Genomic DNA, 22741 nt, shown 5'->3' on the forward strand with positions numbered 1-22741 from the left:
ACCTCTAGTGTAGGACCCGATGCAAAGGGGAGGGGCAAACTCCTCGACTGAGCATTTTATTTCGTGTTACGATTATTCACGCGAAAATAAGAAAAGATAAATGGAAAAGAAAGAAAGAAAAACCTAAGCTAGAAAGATAAAGCTAAGATTACCTAATAAGATAAAGCTAAAAATAAATCAGATAAAGCTAAAAATAAATAAGATAAAGCTAAGAAGACCTAATATTTTTCGGAGATATCGTTAATGCTTAATAATAAATCTTATTGCAAAACGAGAATTCATTTAACGTTTTCGTCAGTTAAATTTTCGTTGCGCAACGAAAGACTCTCCGAGCTAGCTCTTCGTTGAAATGTTTATATTAGAAATATTTTGAGTGCGATAAGCCTGCCCTTTAGTATAAACTAAGATCGTCGAACGCTCCTTTGTCTCTTCTACAGTTGCAGCATCGAAAACCGAAGAAGAGGCGATTCGAGAAAAAGAAAATTATGTTATAAAATTATATTCCCCAAAAGAAAATAATAATAATAAAATAAAATTATATCTTTTATCACAAGACGAAAGAAAATAAGTTCTCGCTTTATTATTAACTTAATAATCTTAATTATCTTAATAATGAAAGTTATAAGAAAAAAAAAAGATATATATATATATATATATATATATATATAAAATATATATATAAAACGTGAAATGATAAAAGTTATATGTCTTAATATTTAAAATCGCGCATACATTAACTTAAGGTACCGCTCGATTGCATTTACATCATTTCGGATGAACGTCCGCAAGTTTTAATTTTCCACAGACACAACGTCATCAAACAGGACGTTCCCATGCAAGTTTGTTCTGGATAGGCCCTAAAACTTGTCCGCCATTTTGTATCCAACTAGAATCTTGACTAGAATCTTTTAGGAAGCTATTAGCGCTATTGCTGTTCGGAAAGCTAATTGGTAGCGCTATCAAACACTATCGTTACATCATATCGATAACATTTTTACATCATAACTTCACACTATCAACACTATCACTTCCGAAGTAATGCATTAGTAGCGTTTAGTAGCGTTAGCGTTTGCAAGCTCTACGAACAGTAGTTGACAGTGAATTGTTTGTTATCTGAAGTTGTTAATCCGAAGATTTTGCTAAATTTTGATAAAACATTTAAAACTAAAAGATTAAAATTTAATTGAATTAATTTAATTTAATTTTTTTAATTTTAGAATTAAAATTATTTTTAATTTTGTTTTTTGCATAATTTTCGATTCTTAGTATATGTCTTCTTGGATTTACATTTCTTTTGATTATTTCCAATTTTTCATACGCGTTCAGACGATAAAGAATCTATTAATTCTCACACTGTAAGTGCTGCTAATAATAATTTTCTTCGATCTTGCTCCATTTTGCCGTTTGGTTAAGTTTAACACTACACTCACTATCGCTGTTCATGGAGTTCGCAGTGAACTCTATACTGGAATGCTCACTCCAATGCTTAAAGGCCGGACATGCCAAAAAAAAGAGACAGATTGCTTTGCATAGGGTGGCGCCTGATTGCCCACGTTGCCGATTGGTCAATTTAAAATAAAATTATTTGATTGGTTGATCCAGTAGAAAATCTCCAGGCATCGTTCGCTATAAGTAACTGTGTCTAATTGTAACATGGTCAAACGGGACGCTCCCCTTTGCGTACAATTCCTTTCTCTGTCTAGTGACATTTGATTGGCCAGCGACTTTCTATGTTCTTTTCTGCAAATATCCAGCTATAGTAACCTAGTAAAGTTTAATATATAAATGTGTGCTGCATATGTGTATTAATTTAGAATTTAATTTCAATAAATGCGCAGAAATTGCACCATTTTGGCGTAATTCATTAGAAACTGGCAATTTAAATAATAAAATTATTTTACTTATCTCATTGTATCACCCAAATAAATTAAACTGTATCCTAATATTTTAAAATTATAATAAATTATAATTTGATTTAAGCAAATACGTTGTTCTAGCTATATCTTACAAATATAAAAAATATGTTAAATGTATTATTTATTCTTAATTACCTGTGAAAAGTAACTTCTAATCCACATCGATCATAATTCTTGCAAGTTTTTATAACACAACATCTACCCATTTTTATTTAAAACTTACACATATACAACTTTCTATTTTATAAAGAGGTTATGAATATAATCGTCTCTGTTGATTAAGCCGATGTTTTCAGATCAAATAGTACACAAAAAAAGAGATGGAGCTTATATACTATTTTCTCTCTCGCTCGTCCCGTTTCTGTCCATTTGAGTGAGCATTTCAGTATAGTATAGAGTTCACTGTTCGCATCCGATAGCGCTATTTTGGTTCCATGAACGGAGTTAGTAGCGTTAGCGTTGATAGAGATGGAGCCCGTTTGATCACGTTGCAATTGATCACCAACCACTCATAGCGTTTGAACAGAGGAAAACTTCTAGACACCGACCGCTGTGAGTGGCTATGGTCAATCACAACGTGGTCAAACGGAATGCTCCCGTTGATAGCACGAGAGCGAGCTCCCAAACGTACCCTTAGGGAGCTCTCATGAGCACGGAAAACGGAATCGGAAAGATGAAATTATGAGGACAGCCACCGACGAGATACTATTAAAGACCAACGATCTTACGGGAGTTAGCGGAGCAGGAAAAATTTACTGTATGCTAACGCCCTCTTCGAAAAGTTGCGGCCAGAGTAGGAAACAAAATGAGGAACATATCGATAAGATATTATTAGACTCACAGTGAATACATTTCGCTTTTCTTATCCCAAAATGTTATAATGTTAAGGAATTCGTACGGCATAGCAAATAATGTAAAAATTAATAACGTAATAATAGTTTATAAGAAAATAAAAATAGATTTAAGTTAAAAAAAATAATTATATAAATTATATATTATATTTATAAATGTCAAAATTATATTAAATAAAAAAAAACATAAATACTTAAAAACAATACAATTTAAGAACTCCGTATAATTAATAAATTAAAATAAAATTAACAAAGAGACAAACGGAAAAGTATAAGACGCTAGTCGAAATATTTTTTGTGATTAGAATTCTTACCAAAGCATTAGAATACATTCAGAGTATACGAAGTATACAAAAAATGTATTGGACTATTAGATGTGCCGATATTTAAACAGCGTCTCATATTAATATTCATTTGGGCTGTATCTTGTATTTATTTAAAAATCGTACATTTTTTTACATTATCGCCAATGCCTAGAACTCTTTAGAAAACGTTTTGACATGTTCAGGACTATATGAAAAGTATATTTGTTAAATTAGAACTTCGAGATTTCAATCGTTTCATATTTTTCCATCTAAGAATGTGACACTCGGCCGATTTTTCTGTATTTAAAAATCTTTATTTAAAAATCGTATATCACCGCAAATGCCTAGAACTCTTTAGAAAATCCTTTAATATGTTCAGAACTATATGAAAAGTATATTTGTTTAAATCAAAACTCTGAGTTAGTGGCCTGCATTTCAGCTCAATTTGTTTATTGCACTGATAATTAACTTCAACTTATTTAAAATTTTTTTGTTTTTATATGAGAAATGAGAGAATTATTTATAGAATTCTTATAGAATTATAAATTTTTCAAAATCTTACGTTTGCAAGTGTTCAAAACTCGTTTAGGACAAAATGAATTGCAGCGTGAACCTGGCGTCCACTTTGTCCAAACCGACCTTTTTTTCGCTTTAATGCAAAAACTATTTGTTTAACCTATTAGGAACTGTAGAACTATTAAAAAGGAAGCCAGAACTCTCAATAATTTGTACGGTTTTTTCCGCAAAATGAGATGCCAGCTTTACACTTTTTTTGTTCTCATTGTCGATAAGACTAAAATATTTAGTCTTAACTATAATAGTATTGTATATTAACTCTGAATCACTTAGTTATTAAAATATAATTAATTTATTTGTTAAAATTATTGTTTGAAAAAGTATTTGTTGATATTTGTTCTAAAAAGAAAAATAAAAAAATTATATTAAAAATTATAATTTTAGTTAATATCTTTCTAGTATCTAATATCTTATCTAAATATTATTAAAAGTACTAGAAATAATTTGTTTTAATATAAGGGACATTTTTAAAAATTAACTTTAATTTTTAAATAATTAATTAAATAATATTAGTTAAATAATAGTAATAATTATAATAATTAAATAAACTAAATAATAAAGTAATTAAATTAACTAAATACCCAGGTAGATAGCAAGATGTCGTCAATATAATGTCTATTTTAAGTCATTAATATCATCAAATTCACGTCATAAAAGACATCAAAAAGGAACACATAATGACGTCTATAAGTGACAGACCGATGAAGTGATACTTATGACGACAAAATAACGGTTACGTTCCGATATTGACTGCTAGTACTAAAAATCTATAATATACGTGACACCTTTTACGAAAAATAAATTAAAAAAATGAAAAAATGAAAAAAAATGAAAGTGTTAAACACATTTTTATCTTCTATCGCCGCATGTTTCTAAAACTGCCCACCCATCCTTACTTGGAAGGGTACTTGCTCGATGCTGCTTAACTTGCATATGGGATGAAACCTGCTACTGAAATGATATAAGTGAATATGAGATCTTGAAAATATGATAGATCTGGTTAATAAATGTTACTATGTTGTATAAATAGTTTCAATTTTAAAATCTCGATTGCAGATGTAATTTTTGTAGATAATTTAATTACATATATAGAGCCGTGAATTTATATTATTTTTAATAAGAATCATTGTTTTTATCAAAAATTGTTTATAAATTGTTGTATATATTTTATTTATTTGTTTATGAATTTGTTAATCATTGTATGTTATGGGAAACATTTTTCTTATTTATATATTATAATTAATTAAGAAAGGTAGTAAATAATAATGTTATTTCATTTATTCATTAAAAATGACTTAAAAATAATGAAGATATATTTATGATAATATTTCGTGACAAATGTTATGTTTATTTTACATCATTATTTGGTATACTAACGTAGAATGACGAAAAATGATCTTAAATCATCATCATAATGGCGTCATCTTGCTGTTTGGGTAATTACTTTAAATTAAATAATTAATTAAAAAAAAACATTCAGCGGATTTTTATATTTACATATTTGTACAAAATATATATAATAATTTTACAGAAATATGTAAAAGTTTTGAAAATAGATTGATAATAATGTCGCACGTCGTTAATTCGGCAACTTAAGGTCCAACATCATATTGCTAGTCATTTTGCTATAAGCTCGAGAGAGAAAACAGAACAGATCGTATATCCTTTTCTACCACTCGAAGCTGATGCCTGACTCGGCTAGCCTGGCGGACCATCGTGTTTACGCAACGTTACGCCGTGCAGAGTACACGAACATGGGCCATGCTTTAATGTGTGTGTGTCAGCATACACTGAACCATGAGCCTAATCCGTGTACATTGCTTAGTGTCAGTTTCGACTACTCTCGGACGGTAAAAAAGAATAGGACTACTATCCTATTCTTTCACATTCGAAGCGTTGCGCGAAGAGAATAAAGATACTATCGTACTTTCTCGCGCTTGACGTGCTGTGAAAAGAGGATAGACATACTATCGTACTCTCTCGCTGCGCTGTATGTTCGGCGTCTCCTACATTCTCGATTATCGCTCGCTTGTTGACATATAACGTATTCATTGAAAAAAAATAAACAGTATTAATAATATGAATAAATTGCAGAATTGATAATACGAAATTGATATTACGAAAATCCTTATATATGATTATTATATTTTACATATAATATTTATACAATAAATTACAATAAGGTGGTATATAACTTTATGTATAAAAATTATAAACAATATAATAAATAAGAATACATATAAAATTATTTTCTTAATACGATTGCATAATATATATTTCATTATTTTCTTAAAAATTCGAAATAAAAGTTTATTATGTTTTAATTAATAATAATTACAATGTCGACGAGATTGTTGCACAACATATAAAATAATCAATTCGATGTATTATGATGTATTATATTTTTTTTTATTTAGTATAAGCGAAAATATACATTGGACTTTGAATACTTAAATGAGAAGTTCTTAAATTGTTAAAAATTATCATTATTTTATAAAAATTAAACTATCCTGAGAAAAAAATAGCAGGATTTTTATTTAAAAATATATAAAAACTTAAATCTATTGATACATTGATTCCGTTAAGGATGTATTACATTTATTTTTCTAATTCTTACATTCACAATAAAAACATTATGAAAAACTTATAGATTTATCTAATCGCATTTCAAAATAATACGCATTTCAAAGAAATTTAGCAAGGTTTACAACTTGAATCAAAAATTATCTAAATAGATAAGTAAAAGCATGCTCTAATCGAAATGTAATTAAGAAATAATATCGAAAATCTCAATTCTTTTTATATAACTATTCAAGATTTTTTATGTAAACTTTTATGCAGAAACTAGTTGTTTTGTAGAGAAAAACTTTATTTAATTTGTATCACCACTCTTTTGTTTGTATTCTTAACCCGAGAATAGTCACCTCATTTTTTTGCGTAAACGGTCCTGAGATGTTTTTTACACTCCAATTAAAAGTCATTGTTATTCATTACCTATTGTAATTATTGATTGTTCTATAACTTATTAATATCTAAGGATATTATGGATATAGGTTTAATCAACATTTTTTGAAAAAAATAAGGAAAAACTAAGATAATAAACAAACGGAAGAAGGACATTAAGTAACTATATATATATATATATATATATATATATATTAGGTGTACAAAAAAGTTCTGAGCTTTTTTTTGTAAAATTCAATCTTTATTCAAAAACAAACAAAAAAATATTAATCAGCGAAATATTCCCCGTTTGCATCAACGACCTTTTGCCATCTTTCGGGTAGCTTGCGAATTCCTTGACGATAGAAACTCACTGACTTCGAAGCGATAAAGTCATCAATGCATTTTCGTATCTCTTCAAATCTCACGAAATGTGTATCAGCCAAATGATGCTGCAGCGACCGGAATAGATAGTAATCGGAAAGCGCCATGTCTGGGCTATACGCCGCGTGCAGGAGAAGTTCCCAGCCTAACGCAAAGATATGATCCTGAGTCGCTTTCGCAATATGTGGTCGAGCATTGTCATGAAGCAAGATCACTTTACGACGTCCTTGGCCAGTAAATGGCCTCTTTTCTTCTAATGCATCGCTCAAATTGATCAATTGTTATTAGTAGCGGTCTGCCGTGATTGTTTCACCCGGTTGTAACAACTCGTAATACAACACACTTTTCCAATCCCACCAAATACAGAGCAAAACCTTCTTGGCATGGATATTGGGCTTTGGCGTCGATGTCGAAGGACCAGGATCAACCCATGATTTTCTACGTTTAGGGTTATCATAAAGAATCCACTTTTCATCGCCTATAATGATTTTGTGCAGAAAATCTTTTTTCTGGAACTTTGAAAGCAAAGTGAGTGCAGTGTCACGCCGACGATTTTTGTTGTCTTTGGACAATTCATGCGGAACCCATCTGCCTTCCTTTTGAACTTTTCCCATCGTATGTAAACGTACGGAAATGGTTTGCTGCGTAACGCCAAGCTGTTCTGCAAGCTCCTTTTCAGTTTGCGCAGAGTTTATATCCAGCAGTGCTTGCAATTCGTCCGTTTCAATCTTTTGAGGGCGTCCAACACGCGGTTCTTCAAGACTGAAATCTCCTTGGCGAAATTTTTGATACCATCTTTTACATGTAGTATGACTTACAGCGTTTTCTCCATATGCAGCACAAATCATTGCAGTGGCTTCAGCATTTTTCTTCAGATGAAACACGAAGTGGATGGAAAATCGAATATGCTCTTTTGTTATTGCCATCGTGAACACTACTAATTTTTGAGGTTATGAGTTATGTCAAACGCCAAGCCGTATGGCATTTTAGAAGACCAAGTGTCAACGCTTTAAAACCGCAAAAGGGCGGGAAGATATATAAAATTTAAATTATTATTTCGGTTGTATGAAATCTAAAGCTCAGAACTTTTTTGTACACCTAATATATACACATATATACATTATATATATTGAAAGATATCTATTAGATTCGGAAAAAATTAACAGAGACCGACTGGATTTGAACTCGGGATCCCTCGTCTACCAATCCGATACTTAGTCTGCACGACCACGACGGCTCCTCTCTGTTAGCTGTTTATATTCCGAATCTCTTTCATGACCGCTTACGGTCGTCTAATTCTTACAGTTCGGCCATTCTGGTATTACATTCGTCCCGAATGTATCGAGTCTTCCTCTATCGGATTTTTATCCGAAACTTGGAGCTTCTGCTCCCGACTTCGATCACTTTCTTGAACGACCGACACGACTCCTTTGGAGTACTACTCCGCGACTTTTTTTTTCCGTTCATTTCTCTTGAACGACCGACACGACTTTGAAGTACTACCCCCGACTTTTTCCGTTCACTCCTGAACGATCGACTTGTCAGGTAACATAGGCTGAATCCCACTTCTGAGATTGAAAGATATCTATTAGATTCGGAAAAAATTAACGGAGACCGACTGGATTTGAACTCGGGATCCCTCGTCTACCAATCCGACACTTAGTCTGCACGACCACGACGGCTCCTCTCTGTTAGCTGTTTATATTCCGAATCTCTTTCATGACCGCTTACGGTCGTCTAATTCTTACAATATATATATATATACATTATATATATATATATATATATACATATATACATAAAACTTTTTTATACATTTAAATTATACATATAGTTTAATATAATATGTACAATAAATGAATAAATGCTTTTTAATTATAATTAAAATAAATAATACTGTTTTTTTATAATATTTATAATAACAAGAAAAGGGGTAAGAAAGGAAAGAAGGGGGAGGGAAGCCGGTATAAAAATGCATCCTTGTATTGATACTCTACTGATATTGTGAGAGTACAGGATATAATCATAATTTTATACATCCCTACATCAAATGCACAGTAGCGCTACGGTAGCCGTACCGCATACCAATACGATGTATTGATAATGTACGCATATGGTACGCACGTACATGATAGGTACTGATACGTACGTTCACTGTACAAGTACCGTGAAAATATTTTATTATCTGGATATCTTCATTAATTTATCTACGGAACAGTCGAAACCGTCGGTAATATTAACATTCAATTATCCCCGGGCCTCCGGGGTCCTTTTTTGTGGTGACGAAAATTTACCCACGGTTGTCGGTCTTTAATAGTATCTCGTCGGTGGGACAGCCAATTAGCATCGTTTCGAAAATTTCAAAGCTTTCCGTTCCGAAAAATTCAACTCAAATATCTGATGGTCAAGGTTATAAGATTAGAATTATTAATAAAACGATGTATTGTATGGGTTTATATGTTTTGATTAAAAAAGAGGAAAAATGTCATCTGTAAATATTGAAGGTAATTATTTAGAATACGGTCTTCGATTTTGATAAAATTAGAGACTCAATCGACGCGGTTTCATTCAAAATAAAGGAATCTGGCAGAAAAATGCGGCAGTCTGCCTCGCAAATCGAGATATTAAGCGAGATATTAAAGTTGACCACTTTTTGGTTAGGAAATCTGTCATACCGACATAATGCAGCGAACTGAGTATGCGCAGTGGTCACGTGTTGCTTGGTGACTACACGCATGCTGTGTAATCAGAAATTTAAACTGAATAATTAAACTGAACACAAAAAAAGAGAATCGCAACAGTTATTATTGCGAGATAAAATTATACACAACATTCATGTTGGCCAAACATCATGTTGGTCTCTTGCCTTATTAAAAAGATGAGTCAATACTAAATGTACTAGTTCTTCTTAACAATATGTAATATGTATACCACATCATCCCTCGCGCGGCGCAGGAGAGGGAGCGGGAGGGAAAGGGGAAGGAAAATTCTCAATAACAGTAAATAATAAAAAGTTTTCCCTGCGTATGCAGCAAATCTATTCAGCAAATATTTTTTAACATTTATAATAAAAGTCTATTATTAAATATAAATATATAAAAGTCTATTAAATATAAATATATACATATCACATGTTGTTAAGAAGGACTAGTACATTTTTTAATCAAGTACGATGTTTTTTTCTTCGAAGCCCTCGTTAGGAATAAATAATCATTATCTTTATTTTTGGCGTGTATAATTTTACGTCTCGCAATAACTGTTGCGATTCCTTTGTTTTATATTATTAAGTTTAAATTTCGTGTGCGTTTGACTGCACAGCATGCATGTGTAATCACTGAGTATGCAAACATTATCACTGCGCATACTTCGCTGTATTGTGTCGGTATAACAAATTTCTTAACCAAAAAAGTGATCAACTTTAACGCTTAATATCTCGCGAGGCAGATCGCTGCGTTTTTCTGCCAGATTCCTTTATTTTGAATGAAACCGCATCGATTGAGTCTAATTTTATCAAAATTGGAGGTGAAGACCGTATTCTAAATAATTATCGTATTGAATTATGATACGCATGCTAAATTATATTACGTTATGTTATAATATTAATATAATAGCATACATTTAGCGGTCTAGCATACATTTCTAGTCTAATATTACATATACAGTATTAATAGTAGCGCAACTATACTAATAGTAGCGCAAAATTCAATTACTTTATTTACATTTATATGATGTCGTTTATTTATTATTAGAAAACAAAATGTGACTACTGTGGATGGATGTTGAAAATGGATGCTATTTTTTAACATTCTTGTTTTACATATCTTTAATGATGCGTGCCATGTTTTAAGTATGGATGAAACAGGAATAGTTATTATGACAAGTATAAAAACTTTTATAAAATATTTTTAATATTTTTGTTACGATCAATAGTAAGTTTCAACTGTTATTGTTTAGATAAAAATATAGAATCAAATTTAGAAGAAAATTTGAGAGAATCGTCAGCTTCCGAAAACTTAGATTTAATAGCAAATCAAAATAATGTTGCAAATTCACAAAAAGTAGACGAAGAGCTAATAAATATAGTTCAACAATGACCGGCCTTGTATAATCATCACATATTTATACAAAAAAGAATCAAATTAAAAAAAAGTACTATGGCAGGAAATCAGTAATTGTTTAGAAAGTAAACTTAAGATTCAATGTTACATTATTCCTTCAAGCATGTTTCTTTAAAAAATTATTATTTTAGGAGTATACTCACTTAATTATGCTGAAAAAAGATGGCAATATTTAAGAGACTGCTATAAAAAGCTATATAAAAGCTAGGAGAAATTTTAAGAAAATACAGAGTATTGGAAAAAAGAATGATGCCGTCAGTACTCTTATAAATGAAAAAACTAAATTACCTTTTCGCTATTATGATGCGATGAGTTTTCTCAATGATACATTAGAATATAAAGAGTAAATTACTAAATTATTAAATTGAATGTGTTAAATGACATTTCAAAATAATAACAAATAACTTTATTTATTATTTTTTTCCGTTTCAAAACGTGTACATCTTTAAGATTGTCAAACAGGAAAGAAACAACGAAATTAAATAAAGTTACTAATGACCATTCTATTATTTCACCTTCCTCTTCAAGTATATCTTTTAATGTCAGTGATTCCGCATCTTTCAATATTGATTTAGAAAACAGACCACTTTTAATACTATCACCAGTTTCTGAATTTTCTGCAGCGACTTCACAAAATTTATATTTTAAATAGATACTACATATTAATAGATGAAGATATTACAGCTTTAATAATATATTATTTGGTTTCAGAAAAACAACATCCAAATAATAAGATAGAGCTTTATTAGAGACCTTAAACATAAATATTCAACCTAATGATGGATTTACGTTGCAAACTGGCAGAAGGATGCGTTGACTTCCTTACAACGAAAGATCCAAATTAGAATTGGAGTTTTTGTAGTACTTAGAATGCGAGAATTAATAGATTTTTCGTCTGAAAGCGATGATGAAAAATTAGAAATAATAAAAAGAAATGTAAATCCAAAAAGACATATACCGAGAATTGAAAATTATGCATAAAACAAAGTTTAAAAAAATTATTTTTATCTTAAAATTAAAAAAATTAAATTAATTAAATTAAATTTTAATCTTTTAATTTTAATTTTTTATCGAAATTTAGCAAAAACTTTAACATTTTCGCATTGACAGACAATTCAGGATAACAGACAGTTCACTGTTAATCTCTTAGCTAAGGCTGGACTTTCTGCGATTTTTTATTTCTGTACGGCACGGTTCGACGCGGATTGTGCGTAAATAATATAGTACTGCGATTTGGTTGTGGACGCTTTCCATTATGAAATTACACCAGAATAGAGTTATATATGAATAAATTATAATTTATTTATATATTTTCATGTAAAGGGTTGAAAAGGTTTGAAAAAAAAAAACATAAAAAGATAACATACACGAGAGCTTTTATAGCGGCGTACCGTTCCAAAAGATGACATACGCGAAAGCCACTATGGCGTTCAGTAGCTAAGAGATTAACTACTGTTCGTGGAGATCACAAACATTAACGCTACCCATGCACTACCTCGAAAGCGATAGCGTCGATAGCGTGATGTAAAAACGTTACCGATATGATGTCACTATAGTGTTTGGTAGCGCTACCAACTGAAGAGCTAACTAGCTCTCCGAACAGCAGTAATACTAAATAGGGAGCTCCCCAAACCCTAGATATATTATTATTACGGCGATGTTAAGGATCGGCAGGATAGAGACCTTTTAATAAGAGTCTGGCCATCAAGTTAGAAATTTCGTCGATTTTGAAACGTTTTGATTAGTCCGCCATTTCTTTAATTTAAGAAGAGGTAGCTTTAGCGTAAGCGTATGAAATGATGGAACATACATAAAAAAAACTTACGAAACATATATCGATTCGAATATTATTCAGGTAGATTCTATTTTTCGTAGTTTGTAGTGACACAATTCTTTTTCTTTAATAAAATCTTAACAAAATTATTTTTAGATATGTAACGTATGTCTTTATAGAAATCGAATGTTGAAAGGTTAGTGATTAGTAAGGTAGTGATTAATTACTCAATTTGAATATTAAAAGCAATATTATTTAGTGCTTTTAATATTCAAAGTAAGTATATATTGGCCAGTAATTACATTTTTGTAACAGTGATGTAATATGTAACCAATGATAAGTGCAAAATGATACTTTTACTATTGGATGAACAAGGAAGAAATTAAACAATGTTTAACAGTTTATTTTAATTTATTTATTATTTTATTGCATTATGCATTGCCATTGACTGTCATAATATTTATATTTAATAATTCTTTTTTTATTAGATATCCTTAATCTATAAACTGCAAATCTGTTTGCTATTTTTGTATTTAAATTGTGACATTGCAAGATATGACTATTACTTAAAATATTAAGAAACTTATTAAAACTTTTTATTATTGCAAATAGGTTTTTGATATTTTCTGAATATATATTCCAGTTTTTTAAATATTTTGAATGTTTGATTAATAACAAAAATAAAGTGTTATCTTTTTTATCTTGTAACTTCTTAATTGTACTAATTTTGCATGTCGTGAAAAATTTCGATTTGTAGAATCTATACTATTAATATATTGCTCACAAAGTTGTGTATTTTTTGTAATACTCGTTATTATGTAACCAGCGATATTATATAAAATGCTATTTTCTATATAATATATAATTTAATTCTTCTACTTTTTAAGATACGTATATCAACATTTGACTGAGTAGGAAATTCCGAGAATAGTTCCAATCCTATAATGCTTTGAAGATTTATGTTCGGCAATTATATCCAAAAAACTTTGTAGAATATATAATTTCTCCCTTACCTTTTTCTTTTTATAATAAAAACAAAAGAAAAAAACGCCGAAAACAAGCTCAACGATCGCTAGATGCTATGAACGATGTCACATAACATTAATACGTTATCATTAGAGAAAAAATGACGGACCAATCGAAACGTTTCAAAATCGAGATATTGAAAAGATATGTGATAGCCAGACTCTTACTAAAGAGTTTCTAGGCAGGAGAGGCTAGGAGACCTCGGAGATGAGTTCCTTTTAGAGACTCTATAAGAAAAGACTAGTACATACATGTATTTGTCAAAATAGATTATTGAAACATCTGTTTCGTTTCACGGAGCACAGATGTGCAATCCATACCCCAGCCAATCAGAATTTACTAGTCACGTGACAAGTTGGAGAGTCTCTTCTTACAGGGTCTTTAGTTCCTTTTCACCCATATTATGACCAAAATACTGCGAGAAAAGTTATATAATTACAATATTTATAATCAGAATATTTGCCTGACGAAAGCTACTGAGCGTTTTTTTGTAAAAAAAAAATTGTGAAAATAAATAATTTATTTATACGTAAATAGATTTGCACTATAGGACACTAAGGTGCAAATATTATCATCTATTATCATCTATTATAAATTTTTTTTAAAAGCCAAATTGCAAAATCCGGCACTGTAGCAAGAGTTATAATTTTATAAAAAATATGTTGTACTCCGGATGGGCTACAACGTTAATATTCGGGATAGTCGGATTCGTCAAACCTAAGAAGTTGGAACTTCAAGCAGGATCAAAGGAATGTAGGAGTCCTCGTGAAATCACTGACACACACTTTCTTTAATTTAATTGATTTATTTTTACAAGTGCACAAATACTTGATATTATAACGATTATATTTTACACACGTTTATGCGCGACTTTTATAATAATGATTCCGACTTATAATTTTGATTCTCTCTATTCCGCTTTGTATAACCGATTATATAGACTGATCGATGCCCGATCAGCATTTCGATCGGTTGCGTCGATCGGTTGCGTGATATTGATTGATCAATATCACGCTCGGTTCGATCATCAAATTTAGGAATTTGCTGATAGGCTTTTCGCCTAATGTTCTCGCGTGATGCATTTCTTTCGAAAGACTGGTCGCAATTTCAGCGGTTACACATTTGTGTCATCTTTCGAAAGACTTTTTCCGAGATTCATTCGGACTACTTTTGTTGCTATTCGGACTACTTTTTTTAATTGTAAATCTGGCTACAACACCCCCCTCCCCGTTAGTAAAAGAAAACGGAGATACAAAGTTTTCGCTTTTACAAAATTTCATCTCGATACATTTTTTGTTACAATCGTTTGTTTAGAATCGCGTACTTTCGCTTCTTCTAACGGCGCGATCTACAGTACGTCGTTCACTATGCCTACTTAACTCTACTAGTATTTGTTTAGTAGTGTTCTGTTGTTTTTTATTTTTTATTACAATTATTATTGTTATGATGGTGATGATTATTATTAATGTGCTACTTATTGATATAGGATATACAAATTTTGTAAAAAGGACGATATATCATTAGTATTTACTTCGTTATTCATTTTATTTAATTTCTTCGTTAATTCTGTCAAATCTGTCGGGTCTTGTGCTATTTTTAATTTAATTTTTTCTGTTTTGTTTACTTGGGTTTCACTCAGTATGGTAATATTATAATCTGATAAGTTTTTATTTCTTTTCCCTGGTTTGTAATTTTTGATTTTATTATCGCGTCCGCTGTAATTATTTTACAGTTATTTGATAATGTTATTTTTCTTATATTTGTAATAGTTTTACACATTTCTTTATTACTTTTACATAAGATTGTAATAGTTTGTTTCACTGGTGTAGAGTATAACCAAGAGTGTGAGTTACTTAAGGCTATCCATATACTATTTTTTATTGATATATATTTAATTTTACAATTTTTATAACGGTTATCGGTTTCTACATATATATCGATTTCGCATAGTGGGTCGGTCTTAACATTACTAATGGGGAAGATTTGTTCGCACAAATAATTTGCATTTATTTTCTTACATTGTCTTAATTTTTCGTGAGTCAGTCTTGCGTACGTGTGTCTGTAGCGTCTAGGGCTGTCAATGGGTTGTTTATTTTTATTACTGCAGATATGTTTTGCTTGTGTGGTACTGGTAGCGATATTATGTTTAGTATTTCGTATGTCGGAAGTGAAATTAGCGGGAATTGTAGGATTGTATAAACGTCTGTTTTGTCACAGTGTGTGCTCATCGTCGTTACTTTTTTTATCGTAGTCCAATCCTCTTCCCTTATTTTAAATGGGAAATATAATCCTTGAAATATTTGTGTGATTGCTTCCTTAAGGTTTTCCATTATCTCCTCTAGTGGTATTAATCGCGGGTGTAATATTCCATTTTTTATCGCAGTTAGATATTCTAGTGTGTCTTCCGTGTGTTGTGTCAATTGATTAAGTATTGCGTTGGTAATTATAAAATGTTCTTTTATGTTTTCGCTACTTATTTCTGCTGTTATTGTCGTTTCTAATTTTTTGATTGCATCTGCTAGAACGTTTTCGTTATCTTGAATTATCTTTTCGTGATTATTTATATGCGCTATCGTCGCGTTTATAATTTTGATTTGATTTTTTATTATGTGCTCTGTCGTTTGCTGTTTGTCATGTAAAATATTTAATTGTTCGTTGATTAGTTTTCTGTCATCATTGTCCATTGTTCCAAATAATGTCTTGGCAACAATTCTTATTTCATCTATCAATCCTCGTTTCGTTTTCATATCTTGTGTCTTATACAGAGAGTTTATTCTTTCGTTATATGTTTTAATCACTAGTAGTTATTTTCAATTATTTTGTTATAGTTTTGACATGACCCTTTGTTTGTAATTTGTAGCATGATGCATACGTTTTGTGTTTTAAGAATGTAGTTTTCTATTTGCTCTGCTCATTTTTCGATTGGTGAGATATCTATTCTTATAACTATTTTCCAGAATGAGTCGATTATGTTCAGTTTTCCTAATTCCTCGAAGTATATTCCAGGGTGGTGTTTGAAGTTCTTTACTTCAAATGGTAATTTTTTTTCTCCTTCTCCATTGGTTATCCATATCTTTATTCTGCAATGTTAACATAAAATTTGTTATTTTTCATGAAGAGTTTGCGGTGTTCGAAATCGGCGTTTCTTTTTTATCATATTCCTTAATATTACTTTATTCTTATTTTGCTATCTTAGTTAAAAGGATTCTCCTTTGGTTCTGTTGAGTTTGCTTTTTATAACGTTTATCATTTTTCCTGCTGTCTTTTTTATTATATCGGTGTCAGATATTCCGTGTGAGTCTTCTAATATTTCATTCTTTTGCCGGTGAGCCTTCCGACTGCATCTCATCAGTTATCTCATCAGTTATCCTTCTCGCAACACCATGGACTCTCGGAAAAATTTTAACCGTAACGCGTCGCCGCCGGTTTTTGACAATCGGGCCGCGGTGGAAGCGTCGTCTGATGACGAGGGTTTCGTCGCCGAAATAGACGATAGTGATGTCCACGAGTTTATGGACAAATCTGCCGCTCAGGTGTATTTTCGTCGCGTGCGCGAGTGGCTGTCAATTGTCAACCGTTTTTATGCCAATGATGTTGTGGCGGTCACTGCCTCGCGAACGCACCACCGACACACCGTCGCGCGCAGTCCCGCGCCGGATGGTGGTTCGCGCGCCCGCCACTAGATGGCAAGTCGAGAAATCATTTTCTCGTGTTTGAAACGCTACAGCGGACACTATATAAGAGCGGTACTCGGTATCGCTCTTCGCCTCAGTCGCCTCGAACCAAGTAACTGGTAAGAGCTGCACTGCGACGCCCTCCGAGCTCTGGAGGCCAGCCTTGGCCTCATTGCTCGATAAACGGCAGTTTTTCCTGCTGGCAATTACCGACCTATATTCGGTCGTACTCCCCGCGGCAGTTAACGCCGCGGTTACCTCTCCGGGCTTAAGTCTGACGGCCGTGAACGCCGCCAAACCGGCCTTGCCTTTGACGGCCGTGAACGCCGCCACTTCCTTCTGGCCTACGTCTGACGGCCGTGAACACCGCCAAACCGGCCACACCTCTGACGGCCGTGAACGCCGCCAGGTCCTTCCGACTCTGCCTCTGACGGCCGTGAACGCCGCCATATCCATCTCGCCTCTCTCCTACGGACGTGGTCCTACCAGCTGTGAACACCACAGCCTCATCACGTCCCGGAAGGTCTCTCGCGGCCAGCGACGCCGCCCAATCCGCCCGTGTTCGGGCGACCTGCTACAGGCCGCAGTCGCCGCCCGCCGTTCTCCATCAGCTCGGGGAGCCGCTGTTCATCCGGAGGGCCTCCGCCGGCGCACCTCATCTCCAGGGGCCGCCCACGACGCCTCGTCATCTCCGAGGCCATCGTCGCTGCCCACCATCCAGGAGGCGCCAGCACCACAACGCTCGCCGCCGTTGACTGCGCGGCCACCCACGCCGCAGCCAGGACACGCACCCCCCTCACCGTGCAGGCCAGGGACGAGTCACCGAGCGACGAGCCAGGAGCTCACCCGATCGCAGGCAGCAACTCCTGGACCTGTTCGGCTCGGCTTCCTCCTCCGCGGACAGCCTGCCTCGGCCGCTGACTCCGCCCGCAGGGGACGCGACAAGTCCCTCGACTTCCTCGAGCGTCTTCACACCAGAGCGACCACCGACGCCTGGCCGTTCATTGGAGCTCGGCGCGCAACCAGACAGGCCGTGGCAGCTCTGCGCAATTGAGCTCGGCCACGTGCAGCATCGGCCGCCGCGTCGTGACACTCGCCGGTTTTTCGCCGAGGTCGCCACGCAACCCACAGGATTGCCTCCGGCACCGGTCAAGTCCGCAGCGCTCACCCCCCGGCCGCGCCGAGGAGGAGCCGGAGCTCGAGAGAGACGTAGGGAGAGGCTGCAGGAACTGGCGCGCGCACGCGCAGAGACAGACGCGACCGACTCGCCTACGCGCTTTTCCCGCGGGACCCAGACTGAGTCCCGCCTGCCCATGTAGCATTTTTGTTTCCTTTTCTAAAATATAATGGCTTTTATTTAACTCAGCATTCCATGATTGTTAGCGTGCATGCAACCTTCCATATCCTTCAGCTTGCGCTCCTATTATCCAACGCATCGCGATACTTGGCTGCTACCCTTCCGCATTGATTGGTGCTGACACTCACATCGCTGGTCCGCCACACCGCTGGTCGAGGACAGATACCCTCCACGGACCGAGAACCAGTTTCCACGGCCGATTGCGAGCGTCGCAGTGCAGCAGGCCACACTCAAGCGCGAGACGCGCCACACGCACACGCAATCGCCATCCACGCCACCAAGTGTCACACTACATCACAAATTCGCGACAATAACTGGCGACACACGCAGTCGCCACCACAATGTGTTCCACGTCGGCGACGACTATATTTATTTTGTTACTGATGATGATCCCGGCAGAGTCGTAGAGTTGCCCTTGTCTGTGGAGCTCTACGAACTTCTTATCAGTATGCCTGAGGCCGTTTTGGCTGATGTAGAGGTAGCCGCGGGGAATGATCCGGAGGATTTTCCAGCCGTCGGTATGGACGAGGACGATTTGGGCGATGGCCCAGCGGCTAATCCCGTGCCGACGAGAGGCCGCTCTCCTGGGACCTAACACTATATGTGCTTCGTAGTGTAATATAGTTTGTAGTATAGTTTGTAGGGTTAGTTGCTTAGTTACTTGTAGTTGTTAGTGCTTGCGTTAGTTTTTGTGGCTTTATTTACTCTTACGTGAATATGGCTTATTGGCGCTAATCCCTGGATCTGCTGGGGTTTTCCTTCTTTGATGAGTCCCACTGTTTATTTTTATAGTTTTGTATTTTTGATTATGCGCTTTTATTTTCTCTTTTTAATTTTCGACAAACCTTGATTCGGTTCGCGTGATAAGAAAGGGACAAATAAGAAGGGAGGGTGTGCGTCACGGCGGGGCCCGACCACGAACCAGTCGTGAAAACTCGTAATTATTTTGCGAAAAAATACCACCTCAGCCAGGAATCGAACCTGGATCTCCTGCTTACCGGGCAGGCATCTTATCCTTTCGACTACCGAGGCATGTGATGATATTTATCGCAAATAACGTGTTTAGAATAACACGTCAACAATACAATGATACATATATATATATATATATATATATATATATATATATATATATATTACAATATACATATATACATGTATTCTTTCGAATCCCCACGACCGGTACTCCAGAGAGATGATGGTCCTATTCTCTCGATGGATGCAGGTCGGACTGCAGCGGCGACACCCTCCAACGCCATTGGCACGTTTATTGTTCGGCGGTTCATTTTTATTTTTAATTTACGTCCGTTTTTTCTAAAATTACATAGGGTCCGATCCATAACGTGTCTAATTTTTTCGATCGCCCTCGTCGAACTGTTTCGTCGTGTAATAGTACTTTGTCTCCTACCTCGTGTGTATTTTTGTTCGTAATTTTCCTTTGCTTTTAGTTTTTCCTCTTTGATGCTTTCTTTCGCTATTTGGTTCGCAGCTCGTATCCTTTCGCGGAGTTCCTGGGCATAGTCGTCGTATGTGTACAATGGTTTCGGTGAGCTGATTAAGGCCGTAGATAGCGGTGCTTGGTGCTCGTAAACCAGTTCGAACAGCGTGAAACCCGTAGCGGTGTGTGCTGTCGTGTTATACGCAAACATCGCATACGGTATCCATTCATCCCAATCTGTCTGTTCGTCATTAATATAATGTCATAAATATTCGACTAATGTCCGATGTGATCTTTCAAGTGCTCCGTTTGTTTCCGTATGGTAGGCCGTTGTTTGCAATTTTTGTATTTTTAATAATTTATATGTATTTTTAAATAATTCGCTAGTGAAGTTCGTTCCTTAGTCGGTCAGGATTTTATCTGGAATATTTTAATATGATTTTTGTCACGAATTCTTTTGCTATTGTTGTCGCTTCTTGGTTTTGTACCAGTATTCCTTTGCTAAATTTTGTTAAATTGTCCTGAAATGTCAATATAAATATATTTGTTTCCCATCGTCGTTACAGGCAATGGTCCTACACGATATCTAACGCGCATTTTTCAAATGGTTTTGTTGGCGTATCTGTTAGCAATAATGGTGCTTTCGCACGTCGTCGCAATTTATTCTTCTGGCAATGTTCACATTTGAAGATGTATTGTTCAACATCTCGTTTTAATCCTGGCCAGTTATGGTGTAATCGTATTTTGTTTATTGTCCGTTCAACGTCCTGATGTCCTCCCACAGGTGCGTCATGGTATTCGTATAATATTTGTTTCTTATCTTCTTCTTCGTATTGTTTTTCTGACGCGGCGTCGTCAATTTTGTTTTTCAGTTATTGCCGCCACGTTACGGCTTAATGTGTCAGCGTTAGCATTGGCTTTCCCAGCTTTGTGTATTATTTCGTAATCATATTCTTCCAATTTTAATCTCTATCTGATTAAACGTGATCCGTGATCTGTTACGTTGAATAACCATATTAATGGTTTATGGTTGGTAATTATTTTGAATTTTGTCCCGTATAAATAAGATCTGAAATGTTTTACTGCCCATACTATTGCGAATAATTCTTGTTCAATCGTATTATAATTCTGTTCCGCTCGTGATAATACACGGCTGGCATAATACACGGCTACGCGACGGGTCGGTCTTGACCTACCTCGTTTTGCGAAAAGACGGCTCTTATTGCATAATCCGATGCATCCATGGTTAAGAGGAATTCTCTCGTGAAGTCGGGATATTTCAATATCGGTGCCGTCGTTAATTTATTCTTTAGCGTGTCAAACGCATTTTGTTGTGTTTCGGTCCATTCGAATTTCTCTCCCTTTTTTGTGAGTTTTGTTAATGGTTTTGAAATTCGTGAGAAATCTTCAATAAATTTTCTGTAGTATCCGGCTAATCCAATGAATGATTGCACGTCTTTTACCTTTTTGGGCGTAGGAAAGTTTTTTACGGCGTGCAATTTTGATTGATCTGGCGAAATTCCATTTTCAGTAATTATATGTCCTAAATAGACTACTTCTTTTCGTAAAAATTCACACTTATCCGGTTGAAACTTTAGATTGTTCTCTCTTAATCTTTAAAGAACTAACTAATTTTAATCTTTTGTTATGTTCTGTAAGGCTAGGACCGTATATTACAATGTCATCAAGATATACTAGACATTTAATTCCTTGCAAACCCGTTAAAATTAAATTCATTAGTCATTGGAAAGTTGCAGGTGCGTTTTTTAAACCAAATAGCATTCTGTTAAATTCGTAATGACCGTATGTCGTAGAGAATGCAGTTTTATTTTTATTTTGCTCCGCCATTGGTATCTGGTGGTAACCTGATGCGAGATCCAATGTCGTGAAATATTTCGCGTTGCCCAGCTAGTCAAATATATCCATTATGTTGGGCAACGGGAATGAATCTCCGATTGCGAGATCATTTAATTTTCTGAAATCTACTACAATTCGTAATTTTGTTTTTCCTGAAACGTCTGTCTTTTTCGGCACGACTAATAAAGTGGTGCGTTCCATTGGCTGACGCTTGGTCTGAAAATTTCCTGCATTAGCATTTCTTGAATTTATTTGTTTACCTCATCTTTATACTTTTCAGGTAAATGTTCAGGTAAGGTCGTACGTTTACTGGTGACGAATATGTTCGTATCGTTACTTCGTGCTTAATTTTTGTTGTGCACGTTAATGTGTCTCCTTCTAGATGAAACACGTCATTATACTCGTGACATAATTCTAGTACCGATTTTCGTTCTTCTGTATTTAAATGTTCTGTGCGTAAGGAATTGTTTATTTGTTTTTCTCGAGAGATTAATTTTGTATTTTTATTTTTTATCTGCATTG

General features: G+C 34.7%; 1 pseudogene; it reads left to right on the forward strand.

Annotated features, from left to right (window-relative positions):
* The first annotated feature begins 11401 nt into the window (after positions 1-11401).
* LOC148935722 (uncharacterized) lies at positions 11402-12146 on the forward strand (annotated as a pseudogene).
* The last annotated feature ends 10595 nt before the right edge of the window (positions 12147-22741 follow it).

Source organism: Pogonomyrmex barbatus, unplaced genomic scaffold, assembly GCF_055798465.1.
Source record: "Pogonomyrmex barbatus isolate J1 unplaced genomic scaffold, ASM5579846v1 scaffold4, whole genome shotgun sequence".
NCBI classification, from domain to species: domain Eukaryota; kingdom Metazoa; phylum Arthropoda; class Insecta; order Hymenoptera; family Formicidae; genus Pogonomyrmex; species Pogonomyrmex barbatus.